General features: G+C 31.3%; 1 protein-coding gene across 3 annotated transcripts in view; it reads left to right on the top strand.

Annotated features, from left to right (window-relative positions):
- Positions 1-26763, top strand: part of LOC146541338 (uncharacterized) — a 98327-nt gene that overhangs the window by 13164 nt on the left and 58400 nt on the right. For all 3 annotated transcript variants that reach the window (XM_085207347.1, XM_085207339.1, XM_085207357.1), the window contains exon 2: positions 10784-10815. The gene's annotated coding sequence lies outside the window, so the exon portion shown is untranslated. The remainder of the gene's footprint in view (positions 1-10783; positions 10816-26763) is intronic.

A 26763-nucleotide genomic window follows, 5' to 3' on the forward strand; every position in this document is an offset into this window, starting at 1 on the left:
CACGCTGTATCCCGCAAATGACAAGGTAGGCATAGAGAATTCGTTCGTTCATTCGATCCCATTAACGGAAGTGCCGTTCCCAACTGGTACTGTGTGTTGAATAATGGAATTTAACGCCGCGCTTTCTTCCTTGTTGCCAGAGTGAGAAAATTGAAATAATTAATGTTTACGTTTCATTCCACCGAGTGGGAATTGAATCAGTATCGTTTACATCCTTGAGCCACCGGGTAATGACGGCCTTTTTAAACGGCCAATTTAAATGTAGAATAGAACAATCAATATAAATTGTAATTTCACAAACATAAATTTTAAATAGAAATCGTGCCCGTTTTCATCTCATGTCTTAAAAAATGTAATGAGATAATTACTCTATTATACTGCAAGTACTGACCGTGCTTATTCTTATCTACACATAGAGTTAGTATAAGCCAAATGATTCATCGCCATATGCAACAGAGTTACGTAAGCAAACTGTAATAGGTATGTTTCATTGTAAGTAATAATAATAATTCTCCGTCTAATAATACTATACTAAATTTTACCTGCGACTTCGCCTGTGTGGTCAATTAGAAATAACTAAGAGTTGTGAAACATTTTAAAGTCTTATAGGCTATATTCGTCAAATAAATGGGCTATACGATACAAAAATTCAATTTAAACCTCTACCTAGTTCTTGAGATAAGCTCGTTCGACCAAATCAACTATTCAGTTTTATAATAATAGTAGTACTTATACTTATTACTTAATTGAAGATATAAAACAATATATTAATGTAAAAAAGAGATTACAACAGCTGGTAAGCGTGTAAATGTTAATAATCACGACGACATTAAAATATTAATAAGCATATTGGTAGTACGTTTCAGAGATTAATGGTGGATGATGACGCTGCAGGCAGCCAGCCAAACACGAAGCATTTATTGAAAGCTTTTGTAAGGCATTTCCGTGATTGACAAATTGCCGTTCGTCCCCGTTCGATGGGACATCGCGCCAACATTGATTAACCCGCCCCTATCGCACCACTCTTTTCTTTTTGCTTATTTTATTTTGAAGTTTAACGTTTATTATGTTATTACTCAATGAAAATTGTTTTTTAAGGTCTTATCTTTATGGCAGTAAAGCTCATTATAAGTCATTCCAAGTTAAATTGTAACACTCTACGTCAAATGTTTGGTATGCCTTGTATAAAATTTTTGTTACCACTATTGTTTATATTTATATAATAAATGTCGATGGTAAAAAGTTACGCAGAAAATTGTTTGTGGCTAACCTTTGAAACGGAAGCCGGAAAATGGAAACAAGCTAGTCTGCGGTTAAGCGCGGAAATCGATTTAAAGCCTAGAAGCACCAACTTTTTAAGAGGCCAAACGGAAAACGTTGGAAATATTTATGTTTTTCATTTGCCTCTGACGCTAGTGCAATAATTATATGTGCTGTTTTTTATTTATATATTGTATGTGTTGCTAGGAAAATATCATTATTATATAAATATAATATAAGAGAGCCAGATAATGATTTGATTTTTAAGATAGTTAAAAATATCATAAGTGTTTTTAAATTATTATAAATGTTCAACTGCTTTAGTTTTTCAACAGGTTCTATATTTTACAATTCAACCCTTTTTCTTTCAGGTAGGTATTATCTGTATTTTTATATAAAAGGATATTTTATTGTTATTTATATATATAGAAATATAAAATAATTATGGCAACCCAGAAGAATTTATTCGTAATAAAATTATCAGACATGCATTTTATAAAATAATATTAAAAAAAACAGCTTATACGCTGTATACGCTGTATCCGGCACACAGCAGGATAGGCAAAGTCACTGTATTAGATTTCTTTTGTGATATGGATAGACGAACTTAGTTTTATTGTCTGTAAATTATAAATAGGCTTAACTTATAGACAATTCAACGTTGTAATAAAAGTCTTGTCACCTTTGTTGTAGATATGCTATGTAAATACTTTTTTTTAAATATACAAGAATGATAATATTTAATTATTTTTTTGTAAAAATTATGAATGTAAAATAAATATAAAATATAAATCCAAAAGCGTGAAAGTATGCAACCCATATTGTTTCAAACCCTTTTGTACTTAGCATGTCTGTGTTACAATCACTAAGAAGGCAAACAATAATAATCCAATCAGCTTTAAAAGCCAATATACTATTATTTATTGCTTTCCCCACAGCCGGATGCTTCCATCCTATTGATTTGGTCAGTTATCTTTAGCCGCGCGTTCATAAGTGTGTTCCGTCTCCGCAGAGCTGATACGTTACCCTTTATTATTTCCTATATTTGACAGATAAATGAAGGGTCGTTAATTTCTCGTTTTCGTTTTTACATAATACGATAAGGGAACCTGTGTGAGAACGATTTTAAATTATATAAAATCACTAGTCATAGTAGCAGTCATGTATAGCGAATGTACTTGTTAGTGAGCACTAAGCTAGAAAGCGATTATTTTCACTCTAAACAAGATTTACATTTTCAAATGGGACCGAGCGGTGTCCGATGTCGCATGAAGCTTTCTAATGAAATCCTTTAGGTACCTATATGTTGCCCAACATTTTGTCGTGACTATGCATTGATATATTATTGATAAACAAGAATAATTTATGTTTTAAGCTTAATAGATATTTAATGTTTCACTCTACAATTCCACATGATTTACACTGAATGTGATTCGTTGTGCCTTAAGTGAATGGTGCCGTTCCATTTCGGTTATCAGCACGTCTCGTGGTGTAACGAAAGCGCTCGCACACTTTCTAGCACGATTGCCCTATATAATAAAACTTAAACAACTCAAACTTTCGACGTCTCTTATAGCACAGCGATCAATGGTGTTTAAGCGTTAAAGAACGGTACTCACGGCGCCGCGCTATTCACGTCGACTGTACCTAAATATAAAAATATTCCCAGGAAGTGGCGACATACCACACGCAACTCTGTCTACAATAAAAGTCTGATATGGAAAAAGATACATTTAAACTGTTAATCATTTACATTTAGGACAGTTTTATGTTGGTATATGGTGAAAATTAATTATTTTAATGATAAAAGTTATAATTTTAGATATAATAAATAAAGCTATATTTTTTATTGTATGCGATTATCAAGTCATTTTGCAAACCTGACGGAGAACACTCAAAAGCTGCAACATGTGCAAGTACACCGGCACCGCGTGCTGCTACGCAGTCATGCGGCTCGAGTGCCGAGAACGGGAGGTCATGCCCTTCCCCACCACCACCATATATTATAATTATAACCGCGTACCCTCCCGCTTGTTACTTACTCCTCAATTTACTTTTATCTAATATGCGGTTTTTGAGGTCACTCATGGCCCAGGGGCACAAAATGTGACTGTAAACGTGAGTGGTTGTGGGTTCGGTTCCCACACGAGGAAGGTTCTTCGCTTTCGTGTTGAGGCAAAGCATGGCGTTGACATCCGCCACTTAGTACGTAATGCCTCTAGAATTCCGCGGAAAATAGGTAACGGAGTGCCTTAACACTAGCTTCCCTTTGCCTATCCTGCAGTTTTTGCCAGTTAACTCGCATGAGAAGACTCGCGCTTTCCCTTGAAATTAATTGCCGATGTTATTTAACATGTGTTACAGTACTTTACGCTCCACGTGGTTGACAGTGTTCCCGTGCAGCTTGCAGTAGTATAATGTTATTCTCAAGGCGAAATGTCGTCACGATTTTGACATTTTTAGTTCAACTATGACGCTTGCATCATTTGTATATCTGAAATGTCGCTATCGTGTATTTCGTAACGTCCCTACTTTAATCCACTCTCCAAGAGATCTTAAATTTAATTTTTATCTAAAATTAAATTAATCTAAAACCTTTAAAAAAGTAAAAAGCGAAGCGAATTACTAAATAAGACTAACTATACTATAATAAATTAAAATTGGCCCATACGTTTATAATATACAATTCCAAAGATTCACAGTAATTTTAATGCAAGAGTTTATATATTTTTGTAACAAGATATTCGTTTTTTTTTTGTGAAACGTGAGATTAATAATGTTCATCTATTAATCTTTTAATATTATTAATCTCAATATATTTAACATTAGACTTGGTCACATATTATTTTAAAATTTAAGATAGTGTGTTTCTTAGCAAACGCAATAATCGTAAAAGGTTCCCCTTGTTGAAAAGTGCGCAAACGGTCACAGTGATAAAGGAAAATGCATTACTTCCCCTCCGAGGGTAAAGAGGGATTTTCTTTTAAGGATCCTTTTGAAATAGCTGTTAGGTCATTAACGTCCGTCTCAGGAGTACCCAAATTTAAATGTCTACTTCCTTTTTCGTTGTAACCAAAGTTTCTAAGTTATGTTAAGTGAAGTATTTTAATATTTTAACTTTCATTATGTATTTGATAACATAATTTTAGAAAATATAAAATTCATTATTGTACTTTTACTTTTTACTCTGAATCTTCTCTGAAATTAGTCGTTTGGCAAAAGTAATGATAATAAAGTTGTTTTTATCGTTTAGTAAATCCTAATAATAATAAAATTTATAATTATATAAGTAATAATAAATAACAATAACAAAGTGTACGGCGGCACATCTTAAAGCATAACGAGATAAAACATTAAATTGTATACGCTCAAGTGTTTTGTAATGCCGCACCGTGGTTTTAAAACGGTGTCAATTTACCAGATGCGGCTATGAAGATGATATTATACTCTTTTTATTATACTTCCGTTTCAAGATCTAGCATGAAAACATTATTCTTACTTATATTAAGATAAGATATATTAAGATAAGAAGAAGATAAGAAGGTATATATCTTTTAATAATACATATATCTATATATATCTTTTAATAATTTTGCTGAAGATGAATTGTAATACGAGTAAACCTTAGCTACACCCAAGAAAATAAGTTCAGTACAAATTTATCGATCGATGTCATTATATTTGGTAATGTTATAAAGTTTTAAAGTGAATTAATTATAATAAGTAATTCAAAAAGAACCCTAAACTTTAGACGTCCATTATCCATTTACTTCTTGTCTCCGTGTTAAAGTTGTCAGCGACCGAGAAAATACTTTGCCGAAAGTGGCATGGTATGCTAATTAGTACGATACGCGTTGCTTCCCCCGTAACTTCGCCGATTTATACCGCCCAACTTTACGCGGGATACTTGCTTTGTCTTTTTTTTTCTATTAACATTTCTTTTTTTTTTCTAAAGTTCTCTTTTCCTTATTTAACCGACGAAAAAACCGAAGGAGATTCTCTATTGTATGCTTATATACTTTTTTTTATTTTTAAACATGCATAACTTTTTACTGGATAGTTCGACTTTGACAATTCTTTTTTTTTTAGTGGATATCGTTACTCCAAAGTTGGTCGTATATAAGATTTTGATAATTTAAGATTTTGTATTTCAAATCTCAAGCGATATTGAAATACCAAAAAAATATGCGCGCCTCGCGACTTCGTGGTAAAAATAATTGACTAGATTAGTTCCAAACCTAAGTTATAAAGTTAATAGGTAAATTTTTGCTTTTAGTTTATTTTTTTACTTTTAACAACTTTTCAGTTGTTTTATTTTTTTAATAAAATATTTTTATATTTATCTCAACACGTTTTATAAAGAAGGCACAGTAATCTAATTGCTTTTATTACTTTCTATCTAATGAGAGATAACACTTTAAGTAATGCAATGAGACGTACCTATTTGATAATCATTTTGTAATACTTCACAATTCATATTTTTCTGCGGCCATGTAATATAAATCTTACAAATCGTGGTTACGTTGGGAAAAATAATAGCTTAATGCATTAAATAATGAAATGCTTTACGAGCATTCATATTTTATGCAATTTATTAATGTTAATTTCTTACCTAATTTACTTATAGAAGTATTTTTATGATGATAGAGCTTTTTTACCAGATAGCTACCTGATAATCTGTGGAAGAGTCCTCTATACACTTGTAAGCATAAACCGTTATTTTAAGTCAACCCCATCTTATACATATGCCTCTTCATCCATCACATGTACTTTACTACCAGGTACTACGCTGTCAAGTTGTATTGTGTTAACAACAGTTCCTGTTTCGAGGGTGTTGGGGGCCGAAAGCCCCTAAATTATTACATCCAAGCGCAACATTGCTCGTGTCATCAGGTTCTAGTTCTAGAATTATCGACTCTACGTTACCATTTAATAATACGAATATTAGAGAAAGTTTTAAATTAATACTGTACGTAGCATGTAAGTCCATCAAATTGAATAACGGCACTTGTATATTAATATGGATTGCGGATGTGTTATTGACAATGTTTATTTAGTATGAAAACAAACAATTGACAGTTTCGATCGCGTGAGCCTATTAGCAATTTATGCGTGACTAAAATTTATAAAGATATTTGTATTATCGATGTACACAAATATTATATACGTACAAAGTTACTGGAGATCACATCTCGGCTTTGGGTATGCATAAAGCTATACTATTAGATTATTTATTATTCGATACCCACTCGAGGGAATGATTATATATTTAAATTAATTTTATTTCCTGCTCTAATAAAACAAAATGTTATGTTAAAAAATTTCACTCAAGTGCAACACTAAGTGTAATGTAATATAACAAAATACACACATACTAAAGTGGGTTACCCCGGACTTTTCCTTTTTAAGAGATATCTTGGCTGAGTAGGAAGACGGTGAACGTGATATGGGTACAAAATATAAATAATCAGGATTTGCGAATCCTTCTGTAAAGGCTATAGCTGGTTCACACCTCGTTCTATTCATATTTAATACGTGCTACTATTCAAGTTATCGAGTTTATTAAATAATAAATCCATGTTTATAAATAGAAATTCATTAATCAACTGTAGTTATTGTATCTACTTTTTTAGGCCATCGTAGCGCAGTAGGACAACGTCGATCTCTACATGGGGAAATGATTATTTAAGTTATTTTCTTATTAGGTATATTTTAATTATAACTTCTTAATACGAAATACAGCGTGAATTTAAAAAAAATAGTTACTTTCATTTCTCTGCTCTGGTAAGACAACGCAATGTTGCCTTGTTTCGCTGTTCATCAATCAATGTCTTAAAAAAAATGGGAAAGTGGAGAGTAGTGTAATTTTTTTTTATATGAAATAAAAAAAACTAATTTCAATCTATGAATAAATTAACTAAACGTGTTGTATGTACTTTAATTTTTTTCTGTAAATTTAGTATATAATTTAAAAACTAAAGGCAATATATGCATCGATAACTATTATTAGTATTTTTTTAATTTAACAGTTTTATTAAGTGGATATCTCTTTCGTAAGTTTCGGAAGAAATCTGTACATTAAATGTAAAGTAAACCTTTAAGCTTTGTGTACCCACTACAAAATATTCTATACATATTTATACACGAAAGATAAAATACATTATAATCATATGTACCATTTTGGTTTCCTAAATAAATAAATATGTACATATAGAGAAAAATAAAAAAGATTTTGCGAACGCGGTAGCTCGCAAAGCCGATTAACGGTACCCTGAAATTACGGGTCATTGACCGACCCTGTAACCACGTGCTTCCATTACACTATATTGTATAATTACAACAGTAGAAACGTAACAATAAATTAAATGTTATATAAAAATCTTTACGATTTGATGAATTATCCAATATTTAGTCTTGATTATGTATTATTATATGAAATGAAAGTTTAAGCATATACTTTCATATTATACCACATAAGTGCGTCCGTAATAATTAATTAATACAATGTTTCTTTTATTTAGAAGTGGATATGTATTATATAATAATTTTTTATTAGGTAAACTATGGAAAATCAGTTCGTTGGTGGGTTAATATAGATAAAACATCGTCTAGCCCTTTTAACCCGATTACACGATTATACGGAAAATAGAATATCTAATGATTTTTTATGTTTTATATAAACAAATCAAATATTTTTTACTATTACTTCCTTATAGTAACTATTGTTATATTTGACGGTAACATTAAACACTATGTTTAATTAATAATTACCGAGTTATAATTAAACACAATTCTTATTCATAATTCAGTATTAGAACCAGGCACCTCTCTATTCGCCCCATGATTTACGGTACCTAATTGCGAATTTTCCCCAGCCACGAGCTCATTACAGACCGATATATCAATGCGTGCCAGCTATAAAAATGAAATTACTCCAATTTATTTTTAACTCATGAGCTATTTTTGTAATTAAGGGGCACATATAAAGCGGAAGATATGATGGCCATGTGCGGACAACGCTTCCACCGCTGGCTCCATGCCATTGAATGAATTATTTATAAATGTCTACTAATGATTAATTTCAGTGAAGATTGCAGTAAGGGGAGGCTTTGTATATATATATACGCTATTTAAAATTCAGTAGCTTACAGTTGCCATGCCACTATGAAACACCAAAGTTTTTTTTTATGAACAAAATTAACAACGAAAATACAATACTCCCAATTTCCGAAATGGCGTAACCATCAAAGTATATGTGTGAGTGATATACTGCCATATGCAAAAATGTTGAATACAAAAAGAATAACGAAAAAAATATGAAAATAAACCTAAGAAAGATATTTGTTTTTATTTTAAATTTTACTTAATGCTATTCTAATTTTATTTTTACCGTCAAGTTAAATTTTGTGGTAAATGCTCGGTTGGTTGTTATCAAAAGGAAATTTTCCGCTTATCACTTTTGACACAATTGTAAAGCTCCGCAACAACGGCATCTCGCATGCTGGATCATTGTCTTATTTATAAAAGTACATAAATAAATAAGTCGTAAGCATAATATTTGATACTTTTTGCATCATTCATGAATATTATATGATTTATAAATTCATAAGATATGGAGAAAATGTGTAGGTAGACGTTATATATGTACCTACATACTATTTTATTGCCAGTCGTGACGCAGGGGTGGTCACAGTGCGTCAGTGACAGGAAGTGGGTTCGATTCTCTTTCGAGGGAATGAAATATTTAATATTTTCGTTTTTTCGCTCTGTTGTCGAGGCAAAACGCGGCGTTGAGTTCCTCCACTCTTTCCGCAGTGCCTCTAGAATTCGGAAAATGGGAAACAGAGTGTCTTAACAACGTAAATAATTAATTTATAATTTTATACAAAATTCATATAAAATATAAAGGGGAGTTGAAGTGAAGCTTGTGAATTATAGCAAGAATAAACAGAATATTATTATTTAAACAGAATGTAAAAAATATATCAATGTTTCTAACAATCAAACTTAACGTTGCATGCCATATTATTACTATTACTATGTATCTTACTAGAGGTATCTGATGATTTCCCGATCATTTATTTTTGTTTACTTTATTTTAATACTTGACATACATACGTTAAGTTATTTATTTTTTTAACATTAAATATAATTATCATCCACTTTTATAAATTGTATAAAGCTATACCTGTCTTCCATTTTCTTTAAGGGCATAACGCGTGGGTTAACGAATGAATGAATCCAGTGAATTTTAATTAATTATTTATTGTAATAAAAACAATGCGGATATTAACACACTATCAAAGTCATTTTTAGAGATATTTAAAGTGGCAAGTTGATATATTATCTATTTTATTAATATAATATACTCATATGTACTTAGTAAATATTTTATTTCATATAAGATAAAATAACATACTATAAATCTGTCGTATAATAAAAATGTTTACGTTATTCGTATTGGTTCGCATTCATGATAATTTTATTTGGCTACTTGGTGCCTATCGACAGATATTGATGAGTCTGACGTTGCTCTCGGGTTCCCTTCCTATAGTTTAAGTAGGTTCATATGGCTGTAGTCGAGCCTTAATGGACCGGGAGGCTTATTTATGTGATAACATCATAAAGACGACACTGCGATAATATGATCGGAAATATAGGCTCGGGCGCCAATGTGGCGAATTTGTTTTCCTTTTCCTACTAACTAGATGTGAGATGTAGTAGGCTCAAATATCTAATCCGATTGGAGAAATATTAAATTTATAGTGGTAAAGGCTCGTATAACTAAATAAAAAGTTATTCAGATTGTTACACAAAATTATCACTGATAGATTAAGCAAACTTATTATAAAAAACTTTTTTTTTTTTAAGTTTTATTTATAATCCAAATTCAATAATAAATAATAATCCGATCAATTATAATTCATGTTGTAAATAATTTGCACAAAAACAAGAGAAAATACGAGCTTATGTCACTAGTCTGATATACACGTTTCATACGTCTACCAATATTACTTGCTCGAAATACTTCAGTGGGCGAAAAAGTGAAGGCGGCTGAGCACCTATTGTATTAAAGAGTGCCTGCAGCGACACCACCAGAGCTCTTGAGAAACATGATGGGGTAACGATTGCTAATTGTTATAAGTTGAACAATGTAAAGGACAAGAGAAACTTACAATACTCATATATAAGACATCACTTACAACCATATTTTAGTGCGTTATTCGCCCACGAGCCAACGCTTACTCTCGCATTTTCTTTATAGATATATGATAAAGGAAGTGTGACAAGTCAAGCTATGAAATTTAACTATAAACAGAAAAAGATTAGTTAGAAACTATGAGACAAAAACATAAAATATTCGTACTGTAAATAAAATATTTTGTACGAGTACATAAACTTACTACTCTTACGAAAGTTGCGCATATTTTCACCGAATCATGGTTTTAATTGAATTGTTAGAGACTATACGCTTGGATATTCAATGTTCAAATTAATAAAAGTAAAAATTTCATTGTTTCAGATCTCCGTTGTTTCGAGCAACAAATTACAAAGGTTTGTTTTATTATTTTAACAGGCATACTGTCGAAAGAAATGTAATAATAAAGTTCATCCGTGCAAAGCTTCAGGTGCACAGCAGAAACTACATAGCTGACGTTTTGCGCATTTTTAATACTTAATTGTAAAATAACTCTCTGATATTTTAGCTTCGTTCACGTGAAACTAGGTTATACTGATGTAATAGCTGCTCGTCCCGCCTGTTTCTTTGTTATTGGCGCACCGCGGTAGCTCTATCGCAAAAACGATCACTCTATTAATAGGAAATATTTTCTTACGATATTTTACTGTTGATTTATTTGTTTTGTATTTTTAAGCACATAGGACTGTAATAAAATAATTTATTAAAATATACTCATAATAGTACTTTAAAAAAATAAGTATTTTAACATTTACAAAAGCTTTTTACAAGTAATTGTGTATGTATATTACAAACTCAAATATAAATAGGTAAAGTGTACTACAAAATCAAATTTAAAACATCAAATAAAACACTTCAATCTATGTCTTTGAACAAAGAAAACAAAAACTGGTATTCACTTTGTCTCTTTTCTAGCTGTAGAAGCGTCTTTCATTGCTCTTTCTTTCCTTCTAGATACAAGATTCTGAGATTGGTATTAAAAAGTTTAAGCAAAAAAATCTAAACTCCACTTACATTAAAAACAATACGTAATCATTTACGTGAAAAGAGTAAACATAAATGTCGTAATAAACGTTGATCGTGTTCATTCTGCGGTCAGGTGTCCTAGCGTGCGGTCAAAGGGGAAATGATGACACCGCATTATAATATACCTTTACATATGCATATATTCCCGTATTTTATCATTATACCAGTTTCTCTGGTCTCTGGGTCTGTTATCTAAGGGTACTTAACTACTATAATATGCAAACTCCTCTACCTTGCGAGGCAGCCGGGAAAGCAGTTAGTGCGAAATGTAATTTACGGGACTCGGCGTGTGGCTGAGCGACCTAATCCAATCGTTGCATCGGACGGCTTACTCTGTTTATATAAAGTTTAATTCACTAATATAATATTCATTTGATGTCAGTGGCGCATATAAATGTAAATATAAACATTGTTAGTGTATTAATTATATTTTAGCCTTATTTCATCGGGCTTAATGTGGTTGACCACTACATTGATATTGTAATAGTAATAATTAAATTAATAAAAATCTGCGTTTTGCTTTTTCAATGTTCTTCTTAGTTCTAGGTATATGGCCAAAATTTATGATTCTTAGGTATGTCATATACTCGTATATAAACATTTTTAATTAAGCGCAAATAACAATCTTTAAGTTTAAAGTATTAAACATAATAATATTTAAAAAATATATATATACAAAAACTTGAAAGCATCCATTATTTATCATTTTCATATACGTAGTAGGTAATATAACTTTTTACATCATAATTCAAGTCCTATAAAGGTAAGTTAAAAATGTTTCGTCCAGGCCTTTTAAAGTTTGGAAAGAAAGTTTATTTGTGCCCATGCGTATCCCGAGGCACGTAGAGAGCTGCTTGCTTCATTTAGGATGAAACTTTCTTGTTTTGCATTATACGGAGGCGTAGGGAAAGTCACCCTAGAGATCTGAATATTTCATAAGCAGAGACTGTCAGCACATCCCTTTGCATTACTAAAATGGCTTATATGTTTAACAAGGATAGAAAGCGTCAACTATTTTGTTTCTTCTTAATTTTACTTTTAGATTATTATATATTGTTGGCAGATGTAGAGAATTATATTCGTAATGAAATATGTTCATATTGAATAATTATTTATGCTTTAAGAATAATTGTGGTCGTGCGCCACATATTAAATACTACATTTACATACATACACAATAAAACATTTTTAACTTAAAATACCTCTACCAGGTAGTATGTAACCATATGCTTAAGACCTAAGTGTTTAAAATTCTTTAAAATATATTGTGAAGTGATGAGACTAAGGCAGTTGTTTCTATAATAATTATTTAATAAACTATAAATTTACCGGGTAGGCTTCTAGGGGGGCAGAGAGAACTTAGTATCAAGATACTCTGATCTCCGCTTTGCGGTCGAAATGGAGACATTGCTTGTTGAATGACGAAATTAAATACTAAGCATTGACCAGAACCATGAAATAAACATATTATTTCGTTTCCCAGACGCTGTCCCCCCGAGTGCACCATTTCTATGAAATGATATGGTCTCTGTGAATTTACTACATATTTAAGTACCATTATCAAAATACATTTACGCAGTAATCAAAACATATAGATATTTTTGATATAGGTAAATATATTTAAAATGAACATATTAATTTAACTAGAGAATTGGTGATAAAGAAACAAATAAATAATCTGATTTTCACATTTCATTAATTTATTTTATCCATATCCGGCAGATGTCTATACCAATGAAGGCTTTTCGTATAAAATAGGTTAAGTAAATAACTAGATTGCCCAATAGGCCGATTCAATTTCAGCGGCTTAAAATGGAGTTTGCATTTTGTCTGATTCAGCTTTTAATTAACATTCGTCTGACCATTTTGCTTAGATAGCAAGTGCTGTATTTAATAAACGGTTAAAAACAAATGAAAATCTCGTTTTTAAATCCTGTCTACCTTTTCACTCTATAAATATTTTGTAAATCTATACATATAAAATCGAAAGGTCACTCACTCATCACGAAATCTCAGAAACTACAAGTGCTAGGAATCTCAAATTTTGCATAGGAGTTATTTATAGGACGTAGGTGCTCGCTAAGACGGGAATTTGCAATATTCAACTTCTAAGGGTTTGTTTTTTGGGGTTGAAAATTTGTATGAAACTTCGTTACTAATGACATTTGTCTTTGTCATTCGTTACTAAATGCTAGGAGTCTCAAATTTTGCATAGACGTCACTAGGACGTAGTCATGGAGACAGAAATTAATAATAACATAGTTCACGCGGGTGAAACCGCGAGCGGGCCGCTAGTTTATAATATTTTTACTGCGAATGAGCGACATTAAAAGTGACGTTACCAATATCGAACAAGCACCGTTCACAAAACATGCAAATTAAATGTTTATTTTGAAATATTCCTTGTAAATAAAGAATTTACCAATAAGCAAATAAAAGCAGTGTTTTTTATCCGATGCTGTCTTATCAATGACGAAGGTTCAAGACTCGAGAAATTTATTATTACAAGATAGCTTCTGTGAATGAAATCTTGATAACATCAACGTCGTCATTATAAGTTAAATTAAAAACAAATATTTACTGAATTTAGGGCATGAACTTTGAAAATTTATCATTATATTGTATATCTTCAATGTTTTCAGTACTTTTAAGTAATTTAATAATATAGTACTAAAATCTACGATTTATTTGAGCAGAACTTTCTTGGATTTTAAAATAAAAAAGAATCATCAAAATCGGTTGGCGCGACATTGAGTTTATTCGTCTATTTGTCGCGCAAATACCTAATGCAAATTTAAGACTTATGTGATTTTCTCATAGATACCATTGACAGACATGGATCAAAAAAAAAATGAGACCATTCGGGACCTTTCAAACAAAAAAAAATTCTAAATTGGTTCACCCAGTCAAAAGTTATGAGGTAACAAACATAAAAAAAAATACAGTCGAATTGATAACCTCCTTTTCTTACGGAAGTCGATTAATAACTATGAGTGTGGGTCTTACTTGCGATAACGTTCTCATATGACATTAATATCACATTATATTATTGTTTACCTCCTAAATCCAATAAATTTAAGAAATTTGGCATAAAAAGAAGAACGTCGTTTTACGTTAAAGTAGTTTCCTAACCAAAAACAGTTGTTAGTTTTATATCTCTGTCCGAAGCACAACAAAGAAACATCGCATTTCAATGTTTCGCTATCAGAATTTCCGCGTCGATGGCGCTGTTGTTACTTTTGAAAAATAAACGGGACTGCAACAGGCGAGCTTTGCAGTTTTTCTTTGTGGTATTTATGTTTGGCAGCTATTGCCGATATTGCTCTTTATTTCCTATTTACAACTTATATAATGAAATAAAAACAAATATTCATCAATGATTTTTTTAATAGGTATAGGAAAATATGTGCTAACTGGGGATAGCACTTGAAATAAATAAAGTATAAAAGTAAATAAAAAAGTACTTTAAAAGTAAATATAAAAGTATAGATATCCTATATCTTATAAAACAAAGTCGCTTTTCGTGTCTGTCTGTTGTTTCTAACTCTTCTTCTTCTAAACCACCCAACGGATTTTGATGCGGTCTTCACCATTAAGTCGAGTGTTTTTCGTAGAAGGTTTATATATAGTTTATTATTTATACATTCTTATGTAAATTAACATAAATACGATAAATGTGTCTAAAGTCCTACCCGTTGAGACACTTTCGCGCATGCGCTGCTTTAATGGTAAGTACTACATGAAAATAATGTACTGGAGTATTGTTCCTCTTAATAAGATCTACAAAAAAGTCCGCGACGGCATATTCGTATCTTTTAAGAATAACGTGTAGTGATCATTTTTCTGTCTAAAAAGAATAATTTCAATATATTTTTTATTGTGAGGGATATTTTTCCATAATGGTATTAATCCTTATCCTTTAAAATACTTTATTAAATTTCTACGTTAAACGAAAATAAAATTTGCTTTTTACAATATTTCGAAATTGCGAATAGTTTTACAGAAAAACGCATTTAATTGTTAACACATCCCGCCGTTGACACATCAGCTGTATGTTACTCAAGTTTCACTTATCCCTTACTCTCAGCATATAAATATGTACATTAGTTACGTTGGCCATTTAATGTAGACCAAAACTGTCTTTCACTGTTTTTCATTTTAATAAGTATTTTAGAAGTTGTTACAATATCAAAAAATTCCTTGCTGCGAAACGGCTCGCCACTCGCCATGCGTCCGTCGCGCCCGCTTGCCTTACACGCAACGGTGGTTCAATGGTAGAATGCTCGCTTGCCACGCGGGCGGCCCGGGTTCGATTCCCGGCCGATGCATTCTATTTAATTTTCCTCACAGGCAGCCACGTAGTCCTTGCTTTTCATCAGGGACAGAATACCCTCTTCAGCATTAACCACAAGCTCGAAAAAAAAACCCGGCTGCCTCTAAAGCAACGAAGATTTAGTTAGATGCGTTTGCACGTATTAGATAATTGGAGTTGAATGTATTATTTAAGCGCGATATATTTGGTTTCACATTTTTTGTAGTAGTTATTAGTAGGAAGTTTTTTGTTTATAATTTCTTCCTTTTAAAAATACTCATTTAACTATCTAAAAAGAGTCATTTAAATATATTTTAATAAGTACTTGAAAAGATTAGTAGCACAGATTTAAAATTACGGTACCTACTAAAAAATCCTTCCTGTGTGAAACAATTGGAAAATCCTTATTGAAACTACGAAAATGCGGGTTACATTAGGGTTTCATTAATTTTCACATTATCTTATGTGCTTTGCAAACATACATTACATGAATAATCCAGTAGTTAAAGCGGGCGAAGCCGCAAGAGGGTCGCTAGTAGAGAATAAAAGTTGTTTTCTTATATCATATACAAAATCGTGTATTGTGTTACTTACAGAATTCTAACTATAATCTCATTGAGTTCAGTTCACATGAACAGTACGGGTAATAAAGCTTTCTGAAATAGGTCATAGGTAAGATCGATCTCACATCTAAAACCCTTGAAGTAGTGCAGCTAGAGGTCTACAATGAGCTTCAGTTTTGCCGTGTGCCATGAAAAGATGCTTTGAAGTACAGAAATCATATAAGTTTATATTGCTATTCTGAGCTGTGTGCATTTATAAAAGAAAATAGACTCTTTAGAAATATATGCGTTTTTCGATGTTCTTTTCTTATGTAGGTGCTATTGTAGTTAAGTTTTTCGAACGTTGCTATGATATACCATGTTAATTTTCGTTTATAATTAAATATTTATGTAGTAGTTATGCTAGCTATGTATTTCGGCAGAAAGTGGGGAACAGAGTTTCTTAACACTAGGTTCCCTCTGCCTACCCTTCTGTGGGCGGGATTCAGCGTGAAGCTGATTTAGTATGTATTTCTTGACTTTATCTGTTTAATATATACATTTGCAATGTATCCCGCATATACCAGAGTAGGAAGATTGAAACTAGTGTTCAGACACTCCATTTCCCACTTCCCACTGAATTTTCTGAGGCGTGTCGAGTGGCGGAACTCAACGCCGGACTTTTGCCTTAAATAATAATTAATTCCCTCTAGTGGGAACCCACGAACCCACAACTGTCGTGTTACAGTCACACCCTTGTGTCCCTGTGCCATGACGGCCTCAATATAGTATCTCTACTATAATAAAATATTAATAAATTTTTATACCTGTTAAAAGTTCAACAAATATATAAATTAGTTTTGTAGCTATTACTTTTCAATTTAACATCGTATAATAATATGAGGGTTCTGCCCTAATGTTGTAGAGCTGATGAATCTGTATCAAATTATTTGCGTGGCGGCGCCGTGGCGGGTCTTTGATAAAGCCACAGTGTATACTATTTGTATGGTTGCCAAATTACTTTACACAATGTAATAAATCTCGGTACTTTGTGGAAATTTTATTAACGAATGTCTGTCTCTATTTTGTCTTCTCCTTTTTTATTAAAGAAATATTTATTTATTACTGACTTATAATCTTTTATGGATATTAAAAATCTTCTTTTCTGTGGTCTCTTTTATGATGTACCTATTGCATATTACTCAACACACTGTATAATTATAGTCTATGGTAAAATTTTATAGGTAGGTATATGGCCTGCCGCCGGCCAATAATCTAGTTAGGGCGACCGCACGCGCTGCCGTCGGCACGCCGGCACCGCATCGCCGCCTGATCGAAACGTAATTGGGTGTACTCACCTGCCATATAAACGATTATAAAATAATCATTTAATAACCTTCTAAAGAAAATTGGCTTTGAAAGAAAACACTAAGCAAAAATATACATAAAAAATTAACGTTTTTTAATCGTTAGAGGATTTCCACCCATTAAAGTAGCGGATACTTCTGCTGTCAAAATAAACTTCTTTTAAATGTTAGTTCTAAATGTAAGTTAAATGCTATTATTTAATAATATGTATTACGAATTCACGAATTCCGATTTTAGTAATTGTCGTTGTCAGCCACACACTTGCGAACTAAACTAACCGTGTGCCTTGTAATAAACTCGAGCACAAGTCAAATTGAAATGTCACTCTATCAAATTATACCAACAGTGTTTCACGTCGCGTAACCAAACGTCGGACTGTGGACTTCATTTGTATAGCAAACTGAATATATAATAGCAATGTGAGACCTGCGTTTCATTTAAATTAAAATCAACTCGAACTATGCTGAGAGCAATATTCATTACGAAGATTATACATTATGATAATTGCAATTATGATATCTATATATTAAAATTGTTAATTTGTAGTAAATTACTAATGTAAATGTAAACGCACAGAGCATCAACAACATCTATGTTATTATTGAAATGTGGTTTTAAGGTAATATTTTTACATATTAATTAACTATAACCAATTACTAGTAAAAACTTGACGTAGGTTTATGTAATGTTACAATATGTATCTGAAGTTATCATACTTTTTAGAAAACCAGTCAAATTTAGATTTAAAAGCTTTACAAGAGGCTCAGGTTCAAATCCCGCTGCGTTCAATTTTTATGTTTTATAAAAAGTAATTATAATTCCTAAATGTGGAATAACACTTTCTAAATGTACAACATGTTATCATAGGTTTGCTGCAGGATACTTCGTTTAGGCTGTTTTTGGCCTTAAAATATACTTCTTATTTGACCTTTAATATTTTTTTAAACATATTGTTTCCAAAAATTTTACCAAAAAACATTTACGAGGTAATCTTGAATACCCATGTAAAATATTTAAGCCTATGACTCTCCGATACAATGTACTCGTAATACAAAAGTATAAACAGTTTTTAGGTTATTTTCTATCTCATTGTTCAGGAGTACCTACTGGCTGGGACGTTCCACTATTAAAAAGAAGAAAGACGAAAAGATTAACGTCAATAGAACACACACATACACTTGACATAAAGTGGAAACTTTATTTATAAACACTCTCTCTACTCGTAAAGCTTTGTTGTTAGAATAAAGAGTGAATGAGTAAATAGTGTCAGTCAATTCCGGCGTAACTGGAAAGCTTTGAATAGCCGTGCCGATACTGGCCTTGTCCGACATTCGATAAACAGAAGTCTCGATGAATACTCGTAGCTCGTGTAACCTTTTACCTTTATCCGAGCTCCGTATGAACAATGCTTTAATTTATAAATGGATACATTTCCTTAGATAAATTAATAATATTTTATTTGATTAATATACATTTTATTCATTAATTCCTCATCATCTTTTGCTTGTGAATTTTCTTCTTAATATTCTTTGCTTCCTTGCTTTTTCTCTTTTGTGAAGTTAAGGGTGTTGTTGATTCTAAAAATGATACATTTTATTTGAAGAATAAATTTAAATACACGTAAGTTATAAAATAATAAAGTATAGTTACCTAAACGCTCATGGACAATAATATTATTAAAATTCTCTGATAGGGTTTCCACTCTATTAAGTACATCTGTAAATTCGTAACAATTATTAATAATTTAATCACTGAAAGATCCTAGGTATTTTGAAATGCTAAATTATATTTTTTTTTATAGAGAAGCATAATAATAGATGCATATTTTACTTCCTCCTTTACCAGACTTGACAGCTACATTATTTTAATTGTGATTTGTACCAACAACTCTCGTGTAAAATAGATCGAATTAACCCCTGCGCTTTAAGGGACGTTTATTAAGTATATTTTTTTTATTTAAAACAAGTTATGATATCGAAATTGTAAAAATATTGCTACTGACCTTTACTGTCGACACGCAAGTGTAAATTTCTAGATTCCACTAAAATATTCAACAAACAAAATTAAGAATTATTAATAATTAATTATTGAATTAGTCTTACGACATTATATTTGATCTAATCTTTAAACTTACATATTTTTTCCACTTCTTCGTCAACTAGAGATATTCCTACTAAAATTTTATTGTTTTCTTAAATAATGTATTTGTAAAAAATAAACAATATTCATAAGGTGAGTAAAGAATATTTCATGAAAAAACTTACACATTTTTCGAAATCGTATTATTGCAAGCGTATGTTCGTCACTTTTATGCCCAAAGCCAATATCTGACAAAGTAATTTTATATGTATAAATTTTCTTGATTTTTTTTTTCTTAAAGTGAGGCCAGTCGTGGCGCAGGGGCCCTAAGTGTGACTGTAGGTAAGCGCGACTGGTTATGGATTCAATCCCCACTTGCTGCCCGGCACTCGCGCTGCTGTATGCGGGATACAGCGTGAAGGTTCTCCAAGCAACGTGACATTGGCCAATTATTTCTAATTGATTAGTGCTCAACTGGCACGCTCAAAACACCATAAATTAAGAACTGAACTAAAATTTCGCATTCTACTATTAAAATAAAAAATATTTTTTTATAAAAATATATAATAAAAATATTTACCGTCGATTTTGGTGTTCACATTTTTCTGGCCACAATTCGCTTTTAGTCTGCAAGAGTCAAGATCTGCTACGTTGTCGCATATATAATTCCAACGACAAGTTCGTTTTTCCTTGATAACTCTAGATTTCACTGGAATTTAATTTATTTTCGTTAATGAGTCATTATGATACCGTATTTTTCATCCTATATTGTTTAGAGATGAAGAGCTGCTTTAGTAGCTTTATTATTTTATAAACTGTAGAACTTTTTTTTATTTTAGAATAGTAAACGACTTATAATTATTTAAATTAACTCGGCAAAATTAATTACGGCCATACAGTACTAAACTCATATAACAGTATAAAATTGCTAAAAATGTTATAAATACCGTTTTATCGGCCTACCGTTGACCTTCATTCAGTAGGTCGTTCATTTCTTAAAAATTTTGTTTATATTTTCAGGTTTACGTTCGTTCTTACCGTTTTCCTTCCCTTTTTTACTGTTGTTGCGTCGTTTATTTACGATTAATTTTCTCGTTTTACCTAATTTTTTTGCCAAAGAAATGCCTAAAAACAGAATGTTTATATAAAATTATGTTTATTTTTTATTGCCATATTTAATGTTGGGTGTTATAATTCCGCTTCAATTTATAATAACTGTTTGTACCCATTTTTCGGGGAATTGCTGTTATAATTTCCAACCCCTCCTTTAGAACGTTATCGATCAAAAATTACGAGAATTGAACTAATAACCGTAGTAATTTAAAACTTATGGATCTATATTATGTAAGTGACAGACCATTTTTTATCATTCATAAAATATGAAAAGCAAACGTTAATAAATACCTCTTCTTTTTGCCTTGTTTGTTTTTTGATCAGATATTTTTGTTAGAACTGTAAAATTTTAGGAAATATTTGGGTTTAAAATAATTATCTTTGTCACAATCAAAATATTATTTAAGTAAAAGTTGACATACGCTTGTACTGGCTTTTTTTTGGCTCACTTGGAACTTCGACAAGTTGTCCTGCCATAGAAATTAGAAATAAGCATACTATATACTTTTAATTTCGCTTACTATAATAACATAATAAGTACGTATACATTAGACTATTTTAACAGTTAAATATATTTTATTATTTACTGTACTTGAATTATAACCATTACCTCTCAGAAACTTAGTTTTTCGTCCTATAGTTGAAGTTTCTTCAACTGGTACAAAATCTGTAACTTAATTTCTTATATGTTTAATAATAGATCCAAATTGGGATTCTAAAATATTTTAATTAAATAAACATTTTCACCTTCTCCACTTAAAGCCAAAGCTTGTAAAGCGTCAATGGTAGTTATATCATAATCTGAAATTCAATATAAATTAAATTTACATAAATAATCTTAATATAGAAATATTAAATTTTCGATTTACCTGTCAAAGTAACTATTCTCTTGTTTGTTAGAACTGAAATAACAATTTGAATTATTACCATTATAAATAAAGTAGTGTTCCTTTTTATCCCGACAGCTAAGGAAGGGTTATAAGATATAAATTGTTAGTACTTACAAAAAGCTTCAAATAATTTATCTGAAAGTTCTTGTGGGTTCCTTGTAGAACTAACAAAACCTTTGCCGACTAAATTTAAATGAAAAAAAATTGTTTTGTACATTATTAAATTATTTGTATGTTTCATATTAAAAAAATATATTTAAAATAATACGTACTTCCTGGATCATTAACTGAAATAAAATGTATATTAGAAATATTAATTTTTAGTTTGAAAGGGATCGTGTATCCCTGATATATCCAACGAGACATATTCCAGAGGCAGGAAGCACTAGAATGTTCATTAAGTTACTTTATAGTTTCAATTTCTGTTCAATCTAGTACAGAGCAATCTCCGAAGTAAATACAGAATGCCTTTAGTAGTATTTATGGGTGTCTAATGTAACATTACGTTGCCTGGTACAACTATTTTATGAAAATTTATTTTTTAATTCCGCACTGAGCTGGGTAGGCAGACGGAACACAGTGTTAAGACACTCTGTTCCCCACTTTCCGCCGAATTGTGAAGGCATTACATGTTGAGTGACGGAGCTCAACGCTGTGCTTTGCGTCGACACTAGAGCGAAGAAATGGAAATATAAATTTAAATAAATATCACATTTCCTCGATTGGGGTTCGAACTCACAACCAGTGGCATTTAGAGTCACACTTTGTACCCATGCATCACGACTGGCCTCAGTTTCATAAATAAATACAATTTCTTTTGAGGTAATCAACTCATATAAAACCTATACGTTTCCTTGTCCGCTTTTTATTTGGATGTTAAATTTTATTTCATCTATTCATTTCGATACGCTTGGTCAGTTGTGCTCAATTGCTTAACCAAATTAAAAACCCAAACCAAAAACGATGAATCTTATTATTGATGAATTTGATAACTATATAAATAAATACCTTTCTCTAATAGTTTGCTTGCAATCGGTAGCAACTCTTTCGGTGTAAACGTGTCACCTGTTTTAGGGCAATTTACTTATATATTTTTAATTTTAGTTAATTTAAAAAATATTTTAATTTCAAATATTGTTTTACCTGCCACTAGAGGTCGCCCTTCTAAAATAATAAAAAAATATTGTGCATAATATACATTATAATAATTGTAATCTTAAGTATTTTACGTTGGAACTTTTTTGTAAAATATTTTTCTAATATGGTCTTTGATTCAAAGATTAAATATTTTATTATACGTATACACGTTCCTATTGATAACGAGATCTATACAGATCTCGTTATCAATAGGAAGCACAGTGTTGCAATTTTGATATTTAGATATATACTTTAACTATATTTTTTACATTCCCAACTAAATATAAATACCCCTTAATGTACGTATGTAAGTCTACAAATCTGTTCCTGTTTTAGATTAGTAGCCAGGTTTACTCTCAATTTACTTGCGTATGCAAAAGGAATAAAACAATATACAAAAGAAACTTGTGAAAATGTCTGTCTATACATATACTATAACAAAAATTAATACGAAATCAAACATTAAATATAAATTTTAAGCAATACCCCAGCAAAATATTTACTTACGTATTGAAAAAGCGTTACTTTTTGAAGCCCAACCAATCTGTAATAACAAAAATTTAATATAATAATAATAATATATGTATGTTTCAAAAATAGTCCATCTACATATATAATATACACTTACATAATAAAACACAAACGTTGACAAATAAAACATAGCAAACTGCCGCTTCATTCTGAACAAACAAACAACAAAGGTTAAGCTAAAACACAATAAACTGAAAATCCAATTACGAAAGTTAATAAATTGCAAATAGCGTGACATTTATTTAAAAGCCTTATATTTGTTTATGAATTAAATACTAATGTAGGATTGTATATTACTACGATTCAGCCGCATTTTATAAATATTATAATATGCTTCTATTTACGCTCGCTTATTTTAATTACAGTCATGTCTAAATCTTCATAAAAATATTATTTCTAGTGATAATAACATCTTTAAACCGATTAAAATAATAAAATGAAAAGGTTGTATTCAACTTGGTGAAAGGGTGTGCGATGACCCACGACCGATATGCGCCCGCGCAGTGCCGATACCAACTGCTTGTTCCATTGTAGACCGGCAGTTTCGCCATTTAACACCACTCTCACCAGAGAAAAGGTACAAATTACTAACGAGTTTCGTAAAGAAGGCATTGTGTTTGATCTAGATCTGTTCAAATTCATGTTCTTAGATCATCAGTCTCCATTGTTGTTTGTTGAAATGTTGTTTTTGTAAAGTGAGGTTTTTGTACTGTAAAAGGGAAAACTTTATTACTCATTATGATATATCATTGTTCTCACTGTCATGAAGCATGCTTAAAATCTTGTTATATTTATTATATACATATAGGCCAGTCGTGGTGCAGAAACGAAAGTGTATACGCGACGGGTTATGGGTTCAATCCCCACTCGAGAAAATTAAATATTTATTTAAATTTATATTGTCATTTCTTTAAAGAAACATATATTTGTATTTGTAATTTAATTTACAGATCATTAAAAACCAAATGAGCCTGCGGTGTTTTTTAAAGAAAACCTGCAATAATAAGCTATAGTCCTCAATACTCTTCTTAAGCACAGGCACCTAGTTTTTAAATCGCATTAGTCTAAGAATAATAATCTGTCTGCATACCTAATGACACATAACAAGACGTAAACCTCGTCGTAAAAATTATAACTTACGAATATATAGACTGTTACAATAACTTCATTAACTACAGCACGGGCACCATAAACAGCACAATTCTAAAATTTAACAATGTAGCTATATTTCACTTACGTTATACAATTTTCCCGAGATAGGGATCCGACGCGCCGTCTAGACACGACAGACCCGGCAGACTAGTCTTACGACCATTATAATGTGCTGGGGGTACACTTTGCGTACTTCCCGATCCGTCTGCCAACAGATCCTATTCAAGTAAGTAGGTGTCGTTTCTGAAATAAGGCTCTCGATCGAAGACGTGTTGGGGCTACAGTGACAGCTTCTTACCGCACTGTAAGTGCGCTGAGAGCTTGCGGCATCTACTCGTATATTGACACATTGAGTGCAGCTCGTGCCTGCTGGCTGCTGCCAGCTATAAGTTTCAGCTTAGCGTTCTCAAGTGTTAATTAAGTATTTTCCGCTATAAAAAATATTTTTAATTATTGGTTCCGTACCCTAAAAAACTGAATCCTGAAAGAATCTTTTTTTCGTCTGTCTGTTTGTGTTTTTGACTGTCAAGAACCTTTTTCTCAAGATTTAGTGGAAGTATCTTGCTGATATTAATATGGAATACTACTCTATAGTACCTTCCAGAAAAAATATATATTTACTTTTATGAATTGTACTTCTCGTTGACCTACAATCATGAAATTGTAGGTGAAATGTAATCGTATTAAACATACAAGTACTATAAATAATTTTTATTAAATATATTATTAACTAATTATCACAAATAACACCGTTAAAATTACTTAAGTAAAAATAACATAGAAACTGTTTAGTATGTAATAAAAACCTTACCATTTCTGGCTTAAGTTTCGTCATAGTAACGTAAAAATAACGATGACACGTCGTAGGAAATCGCGTCCTATAAACAAAGTGTTAACGACACAATTTAGTGGTTGTGTTGAGTAAACTTGTGAATTCATTAGATCATCTATGTCATCCGCGGTTCAGAGAGTGCGAACAGAATTATATGTAAAGTTGTATGAGGTTTAAATTATATTTTTATAATGCGAAGAATTTCTTGGCTCAACCTTTAGCTACAGAATTTAATGTAAAATTGAATTTAAAAATACTTTAAACAGGTACATAGTTATAAAAAAGTCGTATATAAATATGAAAACCTCGAATAAGTAAAAAATATAAATTTTACCATATTTAATATTTATACCTTTCCCATACCATTTTAGATATGAGCAATTTAGTTGCTTGCAGTAAGGAAATACGCCATTGCTTTAGTTAATGACTACCAGGATGTTTTGCAGTATGTATGATGTAATATGTTATAGAATGTGAATAAATGAAATCGTGGCGCAGTGGTTGTGTCTGGCGGTAGTCGGGATGGTTTTTGGTTCAATCTCTATTAGGTATTAGGTAGATAATTATTTTCATTTTCTCGCCTTAGTAATACAAAGCTTGGCGTTAAGTTACGCCACTTCCCGGCGGCTTTTCAGGGCGGGGACGGTGCCCACCCCAGAAAATGATAGTGCCCTGAAAAATTAAATTAATATCTAAAAATAAATTTAAAATCTAAAGTCAAGCTCGAGGGGAGCTGGAAAATATCTAGATACGCCATGTTTCCGCCAATGTACACACAGTTCATGTGGAAAACGGTAAACTAAGTGTTTTGACAATAGGTCCTCCTTGCTTACATTGCAATATGCGGGCGAAGCTGATAAAAAAAATTTAATATAGTAAATAGATTTATCTATTTAACTGTTACGCCTTATGGTCATAATATATTGTTACTTTATTTTTTTATTAATATATATAAAAAAATTGAACATTTGCATAAGTTTTCCACTCAATGAAATTTATAACATTTAGTTTCTAATCTTAAGTATCCACTTTAGTTATTTTAATTTTTAAATTATTTATATTTTAACGCTTTCACTCGATATCTTTGCTTGCCTACTAAATAAAATTAACTTTTCCCCGATTCGGCTGCATAAATAAAGGCAAGTAGGTAAACCCCCTTGTTTGCCAACGGATAATTAATTAAGGAAAGTTTTAAATCTCCTCTCCTTCAACTCAATAAGCCTTTGTTTTGACCTTATCTGTGTATTTATTTAGGCTAGAACTTTATGTCAAACAGTATTTTATTGATGTATGTTTATGCTTAGGTATGTATACATATATAT

The sequence above is a fragment of the Heliconius melpomene genome, chromosome 1, assembly GCF_056956725.1.
Source record: "Heliconius melpomene rosina isolate 202511_hmr_F chromosome 1, ASM5695672v1, whole genome shotgun sequence".
NCBI classification, from domain to species: domain Eukaryota; kingdom Metazoa; phylum Arthropoda; class Insecta; order Lepidoptera; family Nymphalidae; genus Heliconius; species Heliconius melpomene.